The sequence below is a fragment of the Solanum tuberosum genome, unplaced genomic scaffold, assembly GCF_000226075.1.
Source record: "Solanum tuberosum cultivar DM 1-3 516 R44 unplaced genomic scaffold, SolTub_3.0 scf00017, whole genome shotgun sequence".
NCBI lineage: Eukaryota > Viridiplantae > Streptophyta > Magnoliopsida > Solanales > Solanaceae > Solanum > Solanum tuberosum.
In genome coordinates this window covers 2,544,825-2,554,985 of record NW_006238943.1, presented here as the reverse complement: position 1 = coordinate 2,554,985, position 10,161 = coordinate 2,544,825, and the positions used below count along the sequence as shown (strand labels likewise).

The 10,161-nt window shown below is 33.0% G+C and overlaps 2 long non-coding RNA genes across 2 annotated transcripts; both read left to right on the top strand.

Moving 5' to 3' along the window:
* The first annotated feature begins 4,017 nt into the window (after positions 1-4,017).
* On the top strand, positions 4,018-4,704 carry LOC102586335 (uncharacterized). The gene is made up of 3 exons (XR_366755.2): positions 4,018-4,305; positions 4,417-4,483; positions 4,568-4,704. It is a non-coding gene; the product is annotated as an uncharacterized lncRNA (long non-coding RNA).
* Positions 4,705-4,714: 10 nt separating this feature from the next.
* LOC102586538 (uncharacterized) lies at positions 4,715-8,857 on the top strand. The gene is made up of 3 exons (XR_366756.2): positions 4,715-6,309; positions 6,487-6,579; positions 8,345-8,857. It is a non-coding gene; the product is annotated as an uncharacterized lncRNA (long non-coding RNA).
* Positions 8,858-10,161: the final 1,304 nt, after the last annotated feature.

Below are 10,161 nucleotides of genomic sequence, written 5' to 3'. Positions count from 1 at the left end.
CAATCCAAGGCAAACGAGGGACAGTTGTTGACACCCAATTTTGACCCTCCCCAATATAAATTGATCATCGAGCTTCCTAAATTCTAAACGATTTGAAATAATTGACTTTGTAAAGTTCAAAATATTTTTCAAGTTACTTTTAATCAATTTTATCATTTTTATAATTTTTATGTAATATATATGCTTTATATAATTTTGTATATAATTAGTATATTCTATAAACATTTCGAAAATCATATCAAAAAAGATTTTAAACTTTTAGTAAGTATTTTATTAAATTAGTTTAGTATAAATTATAATTATAATTTTTGAGTTATTTAAATTAGTTAGTTTATAATTGAGTTAATTATTTTATTTCGTTAAGATTAAGAAGCTTGTTAATTAATTAATATTGATTCATCTTATTTAGGTTTTCGCCGAATTTGCTAATTAACTCCATTATTGGCTAAATTATTAACTACAATTGACTATAATTGGGTCATCTCTCCAATTGCAATCCTAACCATTTTGTTGCCTCTAATCTTAGACCCTATTATTTCAACCCATTTCCTTTGCTTCAGCCCAACTACAGCCCACTATTCAACCCTTAATACCAGCCCACTTCAGCAACAATTCCTCAGCAGCCCATTCCCTTCAATAAAACAATACGTACAGCAAACCCAACATACAATACCAAAACCGACCCCACCTCCTTGCATTTTCTTCTTCCTTGCGTGTGAAACCCAGCAACTCTGTGCTGCAAAATTCAGTGAAAAATCCCAGAAATCCAGCGAGTAAATCGCGCCTGCAGCAGCCATCACTTCCTATCCCCACTTTTCCCGTTTCAGAAATCTCCTATACCTTCATTGTTGCCCTGGGTAAGGAGGAGGAGAATTCAAATTTTGAATTTCATCCTTATCCATCTTTTCAATTCGTTTTTCCCCCCTTTCTCAATTCGAATCTCCCCTATATATACCCTTGTTCTGTTCACTATAAAAGGGGAGGGGTTCACCCGATTTCCTAAAAGTTTTCCAGCTATATAATCATCTCTTTGGTCCCTGTTTGAGAGGGAGAAAAGAGGCAGGGGAGATTTTTTTTGAGTTTTGGAGTTTAGTTTTGAGACAAATATTCACTCACACACTTGGAAATTTTCATAGCTAGTTTTTTGAATCTAAGATACGAGAGGATCGACGCTTGGATTTTCTTAGTTTGTTGTTCCTATTCGAAGTTCATGGTAAAAGAATCGTTGCTCTCAAGCTCGTTGTCGTCCAGTCGCTGCTCCAATTGAGGTAATCTCGCCCTTTCTTGCATTATGTTTTCTATGTAGTGTGTGTTATGTGTTCGATATCTAGTGGAGTCCAATTATTAGGATTAGTTGATTTCTCTATTTTAGTCGTTTGCTTTCAGTTTCGTTTTCTCCTGTGAGTTATTGGGACTGTGAGCATGAAGTAAATATCAGTGAAGTTCTTTTGCAGTTCATATAGTTTCGACTTTGAATACATTAAGCTATATAGTTCTGTCCTTTCATCGTTTAGCCAAATTTTTTTTATTTTTTTATATTTTTTCTTCTCTGCTGTCTGATTCATCGTTATAGATTACCACTATCGCTAGTCTAATCCCGTAGTATTTATCTATGTTCTTGTTTAACTCAAATACTGTTCATGTCAGTTTTGCGTCTTCAACTCGTGATATCATGTTTACAATTCGCCTTAGTCTTATTTTAACTCGGATCATTCACTCGTAGTTAATCTATTCCTAATTGTGTATCTTGCTTTTTATATCGGAAATGTTTCGCTTTCGAAAATGTGCTAGAGAATCTGATTGTTCCTTTGCTTTCTGAGTGTGGTTTGATCTGTTTTGGTGTTATTCATTAATCAAAAATCTGGAAATTTTATTCAATGTTGTAGTTGTTCATCGGGTAAATGATAATGTACTTTCTTCACGATCTTGACTTGTTATAACATCATGTGAGTACCATTTCGTTTTGGCTTAAGCTAGCGATGCATTCTTAGTATATCTTTTCTTGTATCTCGTAAGTCGGTCGTTATGTATTTCCATCTTTTGTTCTTCGATACTAGTCGGTGCTTTGAGGCATAATTGTTTCTTTCCTTTAACCTACCTGTCCAGCCCCTTTAGTAGTCGACTTAAGGTGTTAAACCATGCTTTTATTATAACAAAAGGGTCATAGTGATTAGTTTAATATAGTTCCTACTCATGCATTTATTATTGTTTAAATATGACCATTTGATGTACGCTTGTTTCCTCTGTTAAGTTGAGGTCACTAGACTTGTTTTTTTTTTGTTTTCCTCTGTGGATTATGAATGAAGAACTGAAAAGTGTTCATTAGAAAAATTTGTTGTGGGAGCATTTGTTTGTTAATATGAAGTTGAGTTTTGTTAGAGTAATTATATTGGTTTAGTTTCAATTTGTCATATATGGGTTTGAATATTTTATTTTGATGCTCTTAGAAATAGGTAAGTTATGTATTAATTGTGTTCTTGCTAAAGTTGATGTTATTGATGGTTTAGCTTAATTATCATATGTGACATGCTGTTAACTTTTCATTAAGGAAGTCTCTGCCCCTTCATTTTTAATTGTCCTCTGTAAATCATTCCCCTTTGGGTTATTGTTTCAAAAAATATCATGCTGCGTTATTTTCTATTATGAACTACTTTGAGCATTACTTATGTTCCTTTTCATTTGTTTATGCATGTGAAAACCCGACCCGAGTCCTCACGGACTCTATCTCTTCTCCTTGTCACTCGAAGATAGGGCCATAAGGTCCAAAATCCTTATATCGAGTCAGCCAAACTTGAAAAATTGAAGAACAAGTCTTTGGAGTTGACGTACAGGTCTCGAAAAGCAAGAAAAGGCTGATATACACGCCGATATACACTGATATACATCAGCTGTATACCAAAAACGGGAATTGTGTTAAACTCCAAAAAAGTAGCGAATTTGGCCCAAGAAAGGCCCAAATTCAATTTCTCCCTTACCCGCTAATTATTTAATTGTGATTACTTATTATTTGTTGTTTAACTCTGACTTTAGAATTTTTAATTAACTTAGTTGAATTCCCCAAAAGACGAACTATTCATCTGAGTTGTTTTGTTTCTAACAAAACTTATTTTATCAACTTTTGTATTGTCATTTATAATCTTTAGTCAAAACTTTTTCTTTTATTTTTTTAGTTTAAAATAGTTTTTTCATAAACCAGAAATGACTCAAATAAAAACCAGCTCATTTTGTTTCGTTAAAATTCTAAGTTACTTGTCTCTAATTCAAATATTTTAAATAGGGTCCCATTTTCTTAAAAAATAAAAAATTGCTCTTTGTTTAACTATTTTCTCAAAGTTAATCTAATAATGTAAATTATTAAATACTTACTTAGTCATTTTCGCAAAAATGTTAGTTAAAACTTTTATTTTACAATTAATTCGAAATGATTTTCATGCTTTAATATATTAAATTGGTTTAAGTTATTTTAAAGTGAATTAAATAAATTCTAATTAATTTAGTTTTATTAATATTCTAATCACTTGTATCTTAAGTCAAATGTTTCATTTTAGGTCCCTTTTCTCTAAAAATAAAGATGAAATAAAATGCGTCATTTATTTAATTATTTTCTTAATCAAATATGTTATAAGTTATTATTATTTTATGTTAAATTATTTTATTTATTTTTTCTAAAAATAGTCAAATATATTTAAGTCAAGTCGCAGGTCAACCGCATGTTAGCGGACACTTCGAATGCTTAAACCCCTTCTCGAAGTGTAAATTGAACCCCGAACCCTCTTTTGGTATTTTCAAATGATTTTTTCTGTTTAAATCTTTGGAAATTATAAGTTTTCTTAATTTCTTTAAAAAATTAAGTGGCGACTCTTTCTAAGTATTTTTCTTAAAATGTTTTATACTTAGAACATTTCAAAAAAAGTAATTTTTCTAAATATAGGACAATTACGGCACAACATTTGTTTTATATTATTTTGATTTATTTTAGGAATAAAATGGTAATTCAACTTTGTATTTTGAACCTTTCCACTTTTAATATAATATGATATATGATATGATATGATGATATATGATGATGTTGTGCTCATCATCAAACACATAGCTTTATATTTAAGCTTCATAGAGAATCTATATTTTTTAAAAGATAATCAGGGATAACGATCACAAGTTTTAGGAAATAAGTGCAACTTCCATTGTCAGAATAATTAGATGTTATATAATTCTATATTTCTTGGATAGCGACCAGACAACTACACAGGGCAATGCTTGATGTAAGAGCTTCAGATATACATTTGCAGGGTGTTTATCCAACGAGTAATAAAATCACTGTCTTCAAATATCTTCTCTTGCATATACTTTTGCAATTTTAAACTTTATTTTGAACTGTACATGTTGCTAACTTGAACATGTTCTGTGCTTAATCAGATGTGGATTTTGAAGGGTGAGTACGACAAGTCTGGTCCATCCATTGTCCACAAGAAGTGCTTCTAAGGTGTTGCTGCTATTTTTTACATATGTTCACGAGTTGTTTTTTATTTTTTTGTTCTTTCCGCTAAAGCTACTATGTTATCCACAGTGAACTCAGGTCTGCTGTTATAGGCATGTCTTCAAGATGGGGCTATACCGTTGATACTATTTCATGTTTCCAGTGCAAGCGTCTTTTGTAAGTAGATAAAGTCGATTTGTAAATATGTTTGGGACTCAACTAGTGGTTAGAATCTGATTTTGTAAGATTTGTGTACGGAAAATCAAATTAGAAAGATAACTCGCGATGATTGAATAAGCTCGAAGAAGTGGATTTGAATTTCAAATCGTGTCTTTTTTTTATGTGTGTGTGTGAGAAATCTGAAGTGTTGTTTAGATTTGTTGGAATAGTTTAAAGAGATTGTCTCTATAAAATTTGAAGACATTTGATGGAGATTTGATTAGATGATTTTGAACAACAATTGCAACTGAAGATGGATATGTATATTATTTCCGTAGTTAGCAACGTGTTATATATTTTTATAGTGGATATATTGTTTTCTCATTCGGTGTTTGGTGTTCACATTGGAGTCTGACTAAATTTGGATTTGCCCTAAGCTCCAATCCCTTCCATTAAAAGAGATGCCCTCTTCCCTCTCTAAACTAGATATTTACGACTGCCCATTGCTCAAACCACTACTAAAATTTAACAAGGGGAAATACTGGCCAAATATTGCTCAAATTCCCATCTTATATATCGATTTCGAATGCATGTGATGATTAAAACAAATGACTCTCAAACAGATGTAAGTTATTCTTTTCCCTCAGAAGTTTTTTATTTTTTGTTTACTTCACTTTGCTTTTTAGTTAATTCTTTTCCATTTTTAAACCTTGTTGAGCAGTGTGGAGTGTCTATTGCTCAAACCATAAATGTTGATTGGGAGAACCTTAAATGATTAAAACAAGTGGGGCTCCGATAGATGTAAGAAAGTTACAAAGGTACAAATATTTTTTCTTCTTTCTTCCTCACCACGATGCTTATATTGGTTTTGCCCCACCTTACATCTCAATGATGTTGGAGTATATCGGTTTTCTACTGCTATTCAGATACTTAAAGTGGGAAATTGCTTTTGAAAATATTGTTTTCATTGTTCGAAAGTTGTTTAACATATGATTGACATCTGTTGATTCAAATATTTATTTTTATGCTGATCTTCTTTTATCTTTAGTTTTACATGTCTTCTGATTGGGTTATAATACATGCCTCGATTCTATAGAAGATGAGAAATTGTCAAATGCCTTTATGAAGTGTTTGCTAAGTTGATGTCACCTAATTCACATTTCACTGAATTAATTTCTGACCCAAGTTTATGCATATGTGTTAATCTAATGTTGGAAAGGAAAAACGTCGAATGATCAACATGTTCTAAAAAAGCTAGGCAAAACAATATATTTTGCTGCTTAATTCCTAGCTTTTAAAGGATATTCTATGCGGAACTGAGCTCATTGTTTATTTTGTTAGTGGAAGCCAGAAGCTGATATGATGCATGAACTAGAGAGGAGGGAGGGTGAATCACCATCCTCCTGCCTCCAGCCTCCAATGTGGCATTTGACTATGAATTGCCTGATGGAAAAGTTACTAACTTTGGTGCTGAGAGGTTCCGTTGCCCAGATTTCCTCTTCCAGCCAATGATCCTTCCCGTGCGCTGATCATGGATAAGACACTCAGAAGAAGAAACGATGACACGAAGATGGTTAGCTGGAAGGTGACTGAGAAAAATTTCTTTATAGGAGGAAAATAGAATCTATCATGAAGAATCTGGGATGAAGATATAGACCCACAGTGTGAAAGAGGTAAGAGAGTTTCATCTACAATGTTAACAGAACCCTTGATAGGTAAAGGAGGCAGACAAAAAAGCTAAACACCTTTTTATATGCAAGAGCAATTGATTATCCTTAGTGGTTATCTTGCTTGTTATAAACATCAGAAGCATTTGATGGTAAGATGTCATATATCTTGGTATCTAACAGGTACCCTGGGGTATGTAATGAGTGAGGTTGAGGATGGAAAGCCATTCAGCCCAGTCGTTAATGCTGCTAAACGCCTTGGCTACATTGAACCAGGTGATAAGTTACAACCACCCTATTAATGTTTGTAAAATCACCATATGAGAATTGAAGATATGACTTACAAAAACAGAAAGTAGTGGTTGAAGATATGATATTGTCTATTTTTAATTAAGTGTAGTCTTACTTTTTTTGTTTATATGTTGCTCTTTCTATGAGCAATTGCTACTCGTTTTCCTGTCAGGCAAGTGTTCCTCTGGTACAATAATATTTTCTGGCCTTCTGCTTCGGAAGTTTGTCTAGGATTAATTTGAATGTGAGAGAAGTCAGAGAAGCACGAGAAGCGACTAAGAGAATGTGTGAGACAAATGTCTTACACATGAATTCTTCTTTTATATGCTACTTTACAGTGCATCTTCATACATTTATCCAAATTTCTACTCGTTTTCCTGTCAGGCAAGTGTTCCTCTAGGGTTTAACTCCACCCAAAACTTAGCTTGTGACATGAAGATTGCCGAATGCCACATAAACCCCTTTGGAAGATTACAACTGCATAACTCAACACCCTCTCACATGTGTAACCAGATTTTGAGGTTCACATGGACTTTAATTAATATGGACTTAAGAGTGTGAGAATAAGCTTACAAAAGGACGGTTGTGATATTATGTGATGAGAACGTAAAACCTTATAAATTCCTTTGAAAAGCCTCTATTCAAATTTCAACCCATATGGAACAACTATATAACTCAACTGAAAATGGCTAAGAATCAAATATACGATACTCTAAGACCACTCAATTCTTTGTTTATAGTAAAATCTGTACAGAATAGCAGAAGAAAAGTATAATTTAGGAAGTCTTCTGCTAGCCCAAGACTGTTAACTAAGATCGGAAGATTCAACTAAAGAAGAGGAAGCTGGAAAGGAGAACTTTGTTTATGGAAGAAGACTCTTGAATTGTCTTTGTTTGGGTTGTTCTTGGGTTGATTACAAATGCCTAATGTCACCCCTACTTATACTTGTATAGGGATGCTTCTAGAAATTATTCTAGATACCTTATCTTCTAACTATGTAACAAGAATCTAGATATTTCTATACTTTACTATAAATATCTAATTATCTAGAACATCTAGATTTTTCTTAAGTATAAATTTCAAAGATAATTTAATCTACCAAATTCTAGAAAATATCTAAAATATTTTTGGTACCTCCATAAAATCAACTTTAATTTTTCACAAAATAAACAGCTACAAACAGCTTCACTGAAAACAAATAGCACAGAAGAAAGTGTCTGGCTGTCTGCTGCTTGGGGAAAAATTGATTATTGAAAACACTTTTGTGTACATGACATTAAAATCTCTCATTTTCAGAAGTTCCAAAAGAGGAAGTGATAATGTGGTATGCATTGTTCACTTTCACCTCCCATTTTGCTGTTTCTTTGGTCCCTCTTCTTCTTGTTCCATTACTTTGTTTTCCGTTGGGAATGCTCTTTTAACTGCTATGGAGGTTCAACCATATCATACGCGTTGTCAATGTTTAAAGCCTTTTTGTGATGTCATTTAGTGTAGTGATCTATAACATCATGCTTTGATTTTAACTGCTATGGAGGTTCAACCATATCTAACGCCTTACTTTGTCTTTACTCTTTACGCATCATCTCGTTGTCGCCCTGAAAAACTTTGTGCAGTTAAATGCTTTGATTCTACCTTAATTGTAAAATGTATCCCTTGTACTTAGGATGTCATACAATCAGTAAGATTAATGACTTGCTTTTGTCGAAGAATGACTATGATGATTGAACATCTGCAATTCGTTCGTCTGCAGGTGGAGATATACAGCCGTTGTTACGAGAAACAACCTTTGGTTATCCAAGGTGCTGGAGTAGGAAATGATACCACAGCAGCTGGTGTCCTAGCTGATATCCTTGACATTCAAGATTTATTCCCTTGACTGAGTATTATACACTGAAATACAAACATTCGATCTCAAAGGATGAAAAATCGACTCTTCTTGTCCCTCTGCTTCCAGATTGGAGATTGAAATCAGGCTAAGATAGCTCACACATTTTTTAGAAAAATTTCTCGATACACGAGAGTGCCTCGTCAGTTTACAGTAGATTATTACACAATTTCTCTCGTGCATAACCGTCGTAAATGGAACAGTTCAAACTGAGTCATTTGCTTCAGTGCTGGACTAGTTTTTAGGATTTCACTTCAGCTTATAATCAGTTTGCTTTGTAATGACCATTTTGGTACCTCAACTTTTAATGTTATCACAATTTTAGAGACTTATCTCTTAGATATTATGATTTTCAATGTATGAAATGATGTGATATCATGCTCATGATCTACACTTTCAAGATATCAAATAGAAACGAACTACTAAATGATATCAAGCAGGAAAAAGAACCATACAGCCAGTGTAATCACACAAATGGGGTCTGGGAAGGTAGGAATGATCAGTTTTATCCTTCCTTACAATCTCGAAGCCAATTCCCTTGTGATCCTGTAACAACTGCATACTTACAAGCATATCCCATCATTAAGATCAAAGTTTCTAAAGTTTTATAATCCTGCTGGGAGAAGAAAAAAGAACACTATTTCAAATGAACTAAAACTACCTTTTTCTCCTTTTAGAATCCTGTTGGGAGATGAAATAAGGTTTGCTAATTCACATTCACATCCACCTACTACATGTCATGGTATGATAGATACCGAATACCATATCGAAATTGAAATTATTAACACTGTGGTTTGAGTTTCATGGTATTTGGTATGCATTTTAAAAAAGTTTGGTATTCAGCATAGTATTTGATAATTATAAAAAAATACAGAAATACCAAATATCGTACCGAAGTATATATAGTGACATACAATTCATTTTTTAAATTCTACTGGAACCAAGCACTGTTATTTTCCACTTTCTTGTTAATTTGTTTTGCTAACATGGAGAAAAGGTATTTTGATATCTATTTGATTTTTCTCTCTTTATTTTTCCTTTTCTTAATTTGAAAGAAAAATAAAACGGTGGATCGTTGTTTTCAGTTTATCCATTGGGACAGAGTTGTACATGGACCTAAATAGGACCTTCAACATAGAAAAATAGAAACAACAATATACCAAGTAGTATGCAGACCTTACCACTACTTGTAGGGTAGATAGGTTGTTTCCAATAGACCCTCGGCTCATGTCAACATAGAAAAAATAATACCTTAGAGAAAAGGAAAATGGAACAGATTCTAATTCTTCACATTTCTAAAACGTATTCATGATATGTTAGGCCTAATTATGGCCAAGTGTATAAGGCAAGAGTAATGAATAGACATAAAGCAAAAGATACCTTCCTCTATTGCCTCAATTATTCAATTAGTTGAGTCATACTTTTTGAAAAGAGAAAAAAGGACAGTTTTACTAAATACAAGCAAAAGAGAGAGAGAGAGAGCAATCACTGATCATTCTTGTTTGCAAATTACTCTTAACATTCAACAGGTAAAGTAAAGTTCTATCTTAGTAGTTGAAGATAGAGAATTTGTCTTCTCAACATGTTTCAGAAGCATAAGCATCACATTCGGCTCTTAAAGAAGCTGAAAATGACTTTGTGTGGTCTTCAGATTGTGCTAAGTGATGCAGAGAATAAGCAAG